A 9,982-nucleotide genomic window follows, 5' to 3' on the forward strand; every position below is an offset into this window, starting at 1 on the left:
TCCTCTGTCATCCCCTTCTCCTTGTGCCCTCCATCTTTCCCAACTTCAGGGTCTTTTCTAGGGAGTCTTCTCTTCTTATGAGGTGGCCAAAGTATTGGAGCCTCAGCTTCAGGATCTGTCCTTCCAGTGAGCACTCAGGGCTGATTTCTTTAAGAATGGATAGATTTGATCTTCTTGCAGTCCATGGGACTCTCAAGAGTCTCCTCCAGCACCATAATTCAAAAGCATCAATTCTTCGGCGATCAGCCTTCTTTATGGTCCAGCTCTCACTAGGTGCTACAATACTAAAGGTTAAATCGAATATTCTGTTAGTTAGACTTTGCTTTGGGCACCTCACTGGAGATTGCAGTGAATAAGAACAGAAGAACTTAAGGTGCCTGTGGGAAGTCAGCAACCAGGATTCAAGTACAAAACCTCCTGAGGTTTCCAGCAGCTGGTATTTAGAAGTACTCCAGCTGTGGAGGCTGAGAATAGCCATCACAGATAGTGGCCATTGATAGCCTTCTCCTTCATGAAACTGTCCAATTGTTTTTAAAGCCTTGCTATGCAGTTCATATCCAGAGATATATCCCACTGGTTCTCTTCAGTCCACCATTAGGACATGTTGAATTTCCCAGCTTTCAAATTCCAAAAATGAGGGGTGCTAAAAAGTTGTAAGATGACTTGAGAATTCAAATTATATTTTGTTTAAATTAATATAATTTAGTTTCACTTGGTAAACAACTACATAAAAATATTGACCTTTTTATATATTTTTGTGGAATTTCCAATAATGTTAAACTTTTCTTATTAATTTTTGTGTGTGAAAAATGTATGTCAAATTGCATTAAAATAATTAAAAATAACCACCAAGTGCTAGCAGTTATATTATATATGCCCGAGTATAAATGATGTCATATCTGACATCATTTCAGATGATGCTCTCAGAAAACTTCTTTGGTTTTCTGAGAGGAATTTATGTGCTTTTTAATCAAACCAAGCTAAATGTTGTCTGATCACAAAAATAATAGCATATTTTTAAGAGCCCTCACTGAAGAAATTTGCAAAAATGAAGTTTCACCTGTAAAATAGCACACCCTATTCCCCATGGATATCAGTAGGATGAAAGCCTGACTAACCATACTAAAGGCTGCAATCCTACACAGTCCTGGCTTATTGAAAGGTGGCATGAATTATAGTCATGACTAACTTGCACTGAGTTCAATGGTACTAAAGCATAACTTACTTCCTTTGGATATGAGTCTTTTTTGACACTATTCCCAGATGCTGGTTACAGTGCCTATTAATTCTCTGAGCATCATATTTGGGAAAATAATAAAGTTGAACCACTGCTGTAGAAAATAAATGGTACATTCTTTTTATGGGAAAAAGGATGTGGGATATGATTTCTGACATTAAAAATGTTCTCTGGTTATGCTTCATGACCCCTTTCTGCCTCCTATGTTACATTTAAGAGGGTGTAGAACTGCAAAGGAGATGGAAGTACAGGAAAAAAACTATTCCAAACTGTACTGATTAAAATAAATTTACTCATAAAAAAAGACAGAAGTGTAAATTGCAGTATCCCAGAGCAGCAGTAACTTATACACAAAGAAGTTATTTTTGAGTTTAGTAGAGGAAATAATCTACTATCAACAAGGGGTAATTGCCTGACTGAACTTGTCTTTACATCTCACATAAACTGTCACCTTGAGTAGGAAAGAGAAATATACCACATATCAATTCTGGAAAGATTTTTGAGACGTCCCTTCAAGTTTAAAGGTTGCTCTCCCCACCCCCACCCTTTGTCAGCCACCTGAAAGAAAGAACATTTACACAGAACATATCTAATCTCTGTTCTTTTCTTATCTCTGAATGGTATCCCAACACACCACAAAATTCATAAACCAGGCAGCTGAGGGCAATATGAGAAAGGATCCATTTTAGATTGGAACAGCAATTCCAATCTGAGATTTACCTGTGGCAGTCGCAGGTGATACAGGTTAGCTATAAAACTCTTTGGATATAATTTAAGGAATTATTTGAGTCAAGGAGTCTAAGGGACTTTAGTCTTTTTTTCTGATTTGTGAGTACATGCAGTAGAGCTGAGAAGAGGGGAAAACACAATTTCGTAATGTATTGACTCATATTTTAAATCAATCATCTATACCAACTTTCACCAACCTGATGCCCTCCAGGTGGTTTAGACTACAGTTCACAATCATCCCTGCCAGCATGACTATGCTGACTTGGGATGATGGGAGTTATAGTCCAAAACATCTGGCGGGCACTAGGTTGATGAAGGCATGTTCCTCCTATTCGAAGGTTTTACTCCCTCTCTTCCCTTCTTGTCTACAACTCTGAGATTTGCTGAGCCAGCAGTCACCCAGTCATAGCTGTCAAGCGTCTCTTATTTGGCGGGACAGTCCCTTATCCCAGCGCCATGTCCCGCTGCTGTCCCTTATTGATGATGTCCCTTAAATTTCCCAGGTTTCAAAGGAAGCAGCTCCTCTCCCTCCCTCCTTGCTGACCAGGGAGGAGAGAGGCTCCAGCTGTGTTGCTTGGCAGCGTTGCTCACCCAATAAGAAGTCTAAGAATGACTGGGGGGTAAGCTTGCATGCCTTGTGCTGATCAAATCAGCTGTGTTGCCTGTGTTTGCTCAGCGCTTCCCAGCGGAGAGGTGATGGTGGTTTTCCTTGAGGCTTGAGGCTTCGTTTGGCTTCTGGCTGGGCTTTCTGCCTTTGGCTTGGAGGGGCTCAGAAGTTGAACATGCCTGTGCTTGGAAAATCACTTATTTTGGCTTTTGATCCCTTATTTTCGAGGCTGCTGGTCCCTTATTTTCAAATCTGTAAGTTGACAGCTATGCAACCAGTACTCCCCAGTGCAGAAAGCACCTGAGGGCAGTAGTGGATGGCATGGTAAGGCAGCAGCACTTATCTGATCTTCCAAAAGCTCAGTCACTGCTGCTTACTGGAGGCAGAGCAGTGGTCAGCGAGGTGCAAACACACTGGCAGCAGTGCTGAATTGGCTCCACAGGTGCTGAATTCACCACTGTCTCATCTTTCCCTCTCTCCCTCCCAGTAAGCATCAATGACTCAGTTTCGGGAGGTCGGGTAAGTGCCATTGCCCCAACACATCATGGTCCTTTAGATGTTCTCAGATTCATTCATACATTTGCATTGACCCTCACTTTCTATTTTAAACGTTTTAGTGTTGGGCACAAGTGCACCAACTTTCCTTCCATCCCCCTCTCTCATAGCTACTTTGCAGAAAGTAAATATTGCTGAAAATATTGCTTAGATTGTAATGATTCTATAAATAAATGCAATCAAATCTTTGATGTGAGATCAAACATTCTTTCAGACTTGCACAAACTTTACACCACTTGATGTTTGAAAAGTGAGGCATATACAGTATCTATTTTTCTTTTAGGTCAAAAAGGGAAGCTGTTACAATCAGTTTATGGACACAGCTGATACAGAGGCTAGCTCAAGGCAGTCTATTGCCGTGTAAACGAATCTCAGGTGAACAGCCTTTAGCAATGTAGAACAGTGTCTGTGTGCATGTACACAAACAGGCTCTGAGGTGTAGGAATAGGAGTGTTACAAGTACTTATCATATTTATCTGTGACATATTGGAGTGTATGTGTATGAGCTGAGATCACAGCCGAGGGAGGGTATTTGGCTACCTGCTGTTTTTGCTTTACCTGGTTAAAGGCAGAGGAAGCTTTTGTAGTGATGGCCACAGCACAGTGGAAAACCTTATTTCCTCCTCTGCACCTGCAGCCAGTCACTATGTGATTGGAATCAATGATGGCACCTAGGTTTTTGCGCCACTGCCAACAGTTCAAAAGTCAACAAAGACACAAAGCATGTCAGTTTCAGTCTTATTTTGATGATCAGGACTTTACGAGTCACCTATTTTTGGAAGCATAAGAGAATATATCTGAAAGTCAAGGACAATTCTTCTTACAGAAAGAAACACTATGAATGGAATTCATCAGGGAAGCTGGTTTTCTTTATCAGCATTTTATGTCAGTCACATCAAATTTGGTCTAGGAAATAGAACCATTCTTATTCCCCAAGTTTGATCTGTATGGTGTTTGAAACTCAGTTCAGGCTTGTCATTTCTCTATGGGAACAATAGTTCATTTTCCTGCCATCGTGATTCTTGTAGTACAGATAATAGTAGCTGAGGCAGTATTATTTAGACATTGTTACACAGTAATAACAAAGGACAATTCACTAAGGAATTAATAATAATAATAATAATAATAATAACAATAATAATAGTAGTAGTAGTAGTTTTGGGAGGTGGGAATAATTTTTGATATGTGGCATCATTATTAAATATGTTGGTCCCAAACCAATGCACATTTATATATTTTCAATTTTTATAGCCTGCTTTTTACCACAGATGGTCACAAACTGGTTTACAAAAAAATCAATAGAATAATTCATCCGTCAACTAACATGGTGTTCAAAACAGACAAAAACCAAAGGTAAAGAAACATAAACCCCATAAATAGGCATAATGTAACTTACTTTAAATGCCTGCTGGAACAGAAAGGTCTTCATAATGTAATTTATATGCTGCTTAGTGTCAAGAGAGGCTTCTAAGCTGTTTACAAAGTGAAAACCAGTTAAAATATAAACATTCATATATTATTTGCACAAGAAAACAAGACAGCAGAGCAATTAAAGCAGTTAAACAATTCCTCTGCCCCACAGAGAAACCTACGGTCTGCAAATAATAATACCCTCAAGGTCCCAGGCCTCAGAGAGGTTAGGCTGGCCTCAACTAGAGCCAGGGCCTTCTCGGCTGCGGCTCCAATCTGGTGGAACGCTCTGTCACAAGAGACAAGGGCCCTGCGGGACCTGACATCTTTCCGCAGGGCCTGCAAGACAGAGTTGTTCCACCAGGCCTTTGGTCAGGGCGCAGCCTGACTCCCTCCTCTGGCAACCTGCACAGAATTTTGCTTAATCGGTTGCCATTAATTTGATTTTAATTAATTTTTATAATGAAATATTTTTAGAATGTGTGATTATTTAATTGTTTGATTATTTGATTATTGTTAGCCGCCCTGAGCCTGGCTTCGGCTGGGGAGGGCGGGATATAAATAAAATTTATTATTATTATTATTTATTAAATCTGTTATGCACAGTCAACTTTCTGCTGATTAGTGTGACTTTTTTTTGCTGGATTGTGGTCACTCTTTGATGTTATTATTCCTACAGTGACATTAAAACAATATTTTAACCTGGTGTAGAAATTAAAACCCTGTACACATATTGGAAGTGGCAAGAAATAGGCCACAGCTAATATATTTGTACATTAAATTAAGAATGGTACACTTAAAAAAGCAGGGCCAATAATTATCAAGGAATTGCTGCCTGTTATAAAGCTGTTGATCTATTGTGCTCAGAACAGAAATCTACAGCCTCCATGCTGTTTGTGAGGATTTTTTTGGGCGGAGGGAAAAGCCTGCCAAATCCATACCCAAAGCCAGAGTATATAAACAGTTCACTGACAACCTTCTTCCCAAGAAGGAGCAAATGATATAGATTTCAGAGATAAAAACATCTGAATAAAATATACCTCGTATGCAAATGACAAGAACACATTTGGAATCAGATGGAAGATTGAAAGTTTTTTTTCCAGAGTGAACAACTGTAAGATTAAATATGAATCACTCTTTCTATCTCACAAAACCTGCAAATATTGTTCAGCTTTTATTAGTGTGCGGCAATAACAGGGGAACAGGACAATTCATGCTGGGAGCTACACTGGTGATAATTCTTAGAACTGCACAGTATCTCTCTGTTCTCTACAATGTCAAGGCTGAAAACCACAGTAAGGAATGAAAAGAACACTGTTTCCACAAAGCAGAAAGAAGAAAAGAAGAGACTCAGAAGGTGGGCGGGCTTGGGTGGTAAGGATTAACTATCTGTTTTAGTATAGCCTTTTTTTCCTTTCCTTTTCTTTTTTTAAAAAAGAAATTTATATTCAAAGTAAACACTCCGGTTCAGCTAAAGTTAGTTGTGACATGCAGCACAATTTTACTGCGGAGTAAGTTCCATTTACTTCATTTACTCCCAAGTAAGTGTGCACAGAATTGCAGGCTAACTTCGACTGGCAACAATAGTATTAAATTTAATCACAAATTATTGGTCTCACCGACTTCAATGGGGCTAATTTTAGTTGGCTTGGGACAAAGCAAATAATCACTTTGCATGTTGAAACAGCTAGACTGCCATATTTTGAGAATGTTGGTGAATATCTTTATATCCAGTAATACACTCTCTCTCTCTCTCTCTCTCTCTGTGTGTGTGTGTGTTATCCAAGAGCAACTCCTCCAATACCAGCTAACTCAATCCCTAAGATTTGGTGGGTATGGGGTTTTGTTGATGGCTGCTGCTAGGTTACATGAATCAGGGATATATGGCACAGAGACTTCTCTGTGGTGGCCCCCTCACTTTGGAACGCCCACCCACCCACCTGGAGCTGAGTTTGTTATCCCTTTTTTACATTTAGTTGATAGAGATTCTGTTATTTTAATGCCAAATGATTCCTGTGTTTGAATGGTTTTGTTATTTTATAGATAGTAATGGTTATTTGTGTGTGTTTTATTTATTTGTTATACATGGTTGTTTTATCTTTTATTGTACATCATATCTGTGCTCCTTCTGAAGGAAGTGTGATTCTTAAACTTAATAAATAAATAACAACAATAAGTGTTTTTTGCTTATTTTTTGGGCGGCCTGTTATTCCTGACAGAGAATGAGGAGATTCACATTTAAATATAAATTGAATCATGCTTCTCTCCCATCCCTACTGACACTAAATTATAATAGTTGCTGTTATTATTCTTATTTTGTGTTTATGTACCTCCTTTCCTCCTTTAGTTAACAGATTTCTAAACTACCTTTCAGGATAAATTAATCTCCCAAGTTGGTTTATAAATTCATTCTCCGCATCATTTGCTATCTTCTATAAATGAGTTACAGTTTGAAATTTAATTTGTAAAATTAATGTAGGATATTAATAACAAAAACTTGTGATTGAGCCAATCAGCTTTCTTTGGATCAACCAACTAAGCTGTTGACTGATGTCACAGCTAAATCTGAATCTAAATTATTTTTATTTCTTTAAGAACAGATTTCATAGAAACAGCAGTCTACTCATTTCGTTTTTGTAGAGAAAGTCCAATTCATATAATGAGATATGTTAGGCTCACATCTACTAAAATGTTACTATGCTGCACATAAAATTTCTAGAGAATATGAGCTGGAGCACAATGCCCTATCTTTGTATCTATTTTAAGTTACAGCAGCTACATAATTCTTTTAAATGCTCCTACAATATTTTTGTGATTTCTCATATAGGTTCTAATGCACCTGAATTGATTTTCTCCTTTGGCTTGCTTCAGGCCAAAACAATGTGAACTGAGCTAAAGATGACCATAACCCCAACTTTCTACGGTAAGTATATCTCTATTTATAAAGCATACATCATAAACATATACTGCAAGTCTTTCCAGAGGGGGAAAAAGTCCATAAAATAAAATCTGCAAAATAAAACGACATTTTAAAAAAGAGATTGCGGCAATATGAGTTGAAACACCTCCAGTTAAATGAATACATAATATATATTACATATAAAACCTATTAATCCAATTTAACAACATTCAATGCATTTATGCTAAGAAACAGCTAAAAAGCACTAAATGGAATTTACAGAGATGAATAAAAAGCACAATTACCAACTAGACTTGGGAGATTCCAGTTGGTAAATGAGTCTGTGAAATTGCCTTCTGTTAAAAAAGAGTATTAATGGCTATGTTAGCACTTGACTAATATTTTATGGTGCAGACTGTTGCTAAATTAAACCCTTTGTGTGTCTTCCTACAGAGACACTTAGTTATAGTTAGAACGGTTGTTTCCTGTTAAATACCTTTAAGAGTTTGCTGTGGGCTGAAATCCTTGCCTCAGCTTTTCTGTGTGTTGTAACTGTGTACATGTTACCTTTCCTACCTGCTGAGAAGATTCAGATGGTAAAATGTCACACAACCTTAGTATTATTGGGGTGAACAAAGCATCCAGGCCCTGCTTGCTGTGAAGAACCCTGACACACATGCAACGCTCCACACACACATCACTGCAGTGTCTGTATAGCAGGATGGGAACCTGTTGCCCTCTAGACATTATTGGACTCCTCCAGCCAGTATTCAGAGATAATGGGGGCTATAGTTCAACAGCATCTGAAAGGCTGTATGTTCCCCATCTCTGATGTATAGAGAGATGTATTACCTCATCCATCTTCCAGTGTGGATGTGAATAGACACCAGCATCCATCCTTGTAGGCCACATGCCATGTATGGTTAGTGGTTTATCTGAAGTGAGACAAACCATGAGCCTGTATTTGAACAAACCTCTAAGCAAAACTAGGTATTAGTGCAGCAGGACCAGGAGAGAAGTGAAACGGCCAAGATCTTTGCTATGAATACCTGTACAATTGCACATTCATGCTTAGCCATGGTTTGGCTTAGCGCTGCATGTGAATCAGGTCAAACTCCTCAAACCATAGCAGTATCATATTCTGACATTTTCTCAGTATGTAGGAAAAAAGCCTCTTGTCATAAATCACAAGAGATACGTACCATAAAAGTTTGTCTTGCAATTAGCACACCTTTATTCTAGCACAATGCAAGTCTGTGTGGAGCACTTTGTCTCAATCAAAATGACAGCATATATGTTGGGTGAACACTGCGTGATTGATTATTAAACAAGCATAGTGTAACATGTGTAAGCTTTCATAAATGCTTGTTCGCTAGCATGCATTTATGCCTATCAGCAATAGCTCAAGTCAGGTAGTAGGATAAAGCTTTCAAGAAGAAGGAAAAGTTGCTATTGTGGTGTAAGAAGACTTGAAACACCATATGAAAATGGTTATAGAAGGAAAGCAGCTTTGTAGATATTCATTGATATACGGTAATCCACATCAACCATTGATTTAAATAGAATGTGCATTTTGTATATGATTGGAGGTTTTTTGTACTTCAGCAACTCTATTCTGATTTGCAGACAGACAAATGGACAGTGAACCTTTTGGAGGACTTGGCTTCTGTTGCTGTCTGGATAAATAAGTGATTCCTCCACTGAAATGATCTAGGAAGCCTGCATGTGTCAGATATCCATGTGCATCTGGATCTTTTGGATTGTCCATTTATCTTCTACAAGACATTCTGCCTGCAGTAATGCAGTACAAAGAGAACACATTATATTTTCTGTGTGTTTTGACCAGGCTCCCAAGAAGCATTTCCTCTTGGATCGCTTCAGTGGTTATTATTCAGTGGTTGACGGACGCTTAATTCGATATAATTTTCTCATATATATATATTGTTAAAGTTAATGGTTTGCTACAGGAAGATGAACAACAAACAGAAAATTCCACTGGCTGTTGTATATGATACCTGACTCACAGAAGGAGGAAAATCCACAGTAATGTACTGAGTCATCATTGCTAACAGAAGCATAGCTCTTTTACAGCAGCAGTGAGATTGGTTTCAACTGGAGAAACGCAGCGGGCGGTTCGCAGAGTGATCCTCGAGCATGCTGGGGAAATGATCCCTGGTGTACGGCCAACTGCAGTTTGTAACATCAGAAGTACTGCCTCTTAGAGCATCTGCAGCACGAGTTACAAACAGATTACAAGAAGTGTGTACGCTCCAAGCTGCTGTTACATGAACCATATCTTCTGTATAGCCCAGAGCAGAAGAATTAAATTGTGCAATTCTAATTAGAAACAGAATTAATGCTGTCTACTGAGGATGGAAGGAAGTGAAATAAGCTAGTTAACGACAAGCAGGCTCTTTGGGATTTTATAGGCTTTACCTACACACTGGAGTTGCACCGATCTGAGGGTGCTTCGTTGGGGTAACCCCTGAGATATTTCGAGCCAAGTCATGACATGAACACTATTGACTGAGTTTGTTAGGAGTGA

General features: G+C 38.7%; 1 long non-coding RNA gene across 2 annotated transcripts; it reads left to right on the forward strand.

Moving 5' to 3' along the window:
• Positions 1-5,869: 5,869 nt before the first annotated feature.
• LOC307226885 lies at positions 5,870-9,320 on the forward strand. 2 transcript variants are annotated; one of them, XR_013843653.1, is made up of 4 exons: positions 5,870-5,912; positions 6,326-6,367; positions 7,366-7,461; positions 9,064-9,320. It is a non-coding gene; the product is annotated as an uncharacterized lncRNA (long non-coding RNA). The 2 variants fall into 2 exon arrangements; XR_013843654.1 differs by lacking the exon at positions 6,326-6,367 and having other exon boundaries at positions 5,873-5,912.
• The last annotated feature ends 662 nt before the right edge of the window (positions 9,321-9,982 follow it).

The sequence above is a fragment of the Podarcis cretensis genome (genome assembly GCF_951804945.1).
Source record: "Podarcis cretensis genome assembly, chromosome: 11".
Lineage (NCBI taxonomy): Eukaryota > Metazoa > Chordata > Lepidosauria > Squamata > Lacertidae > Podarcis > Podarcis cretensis.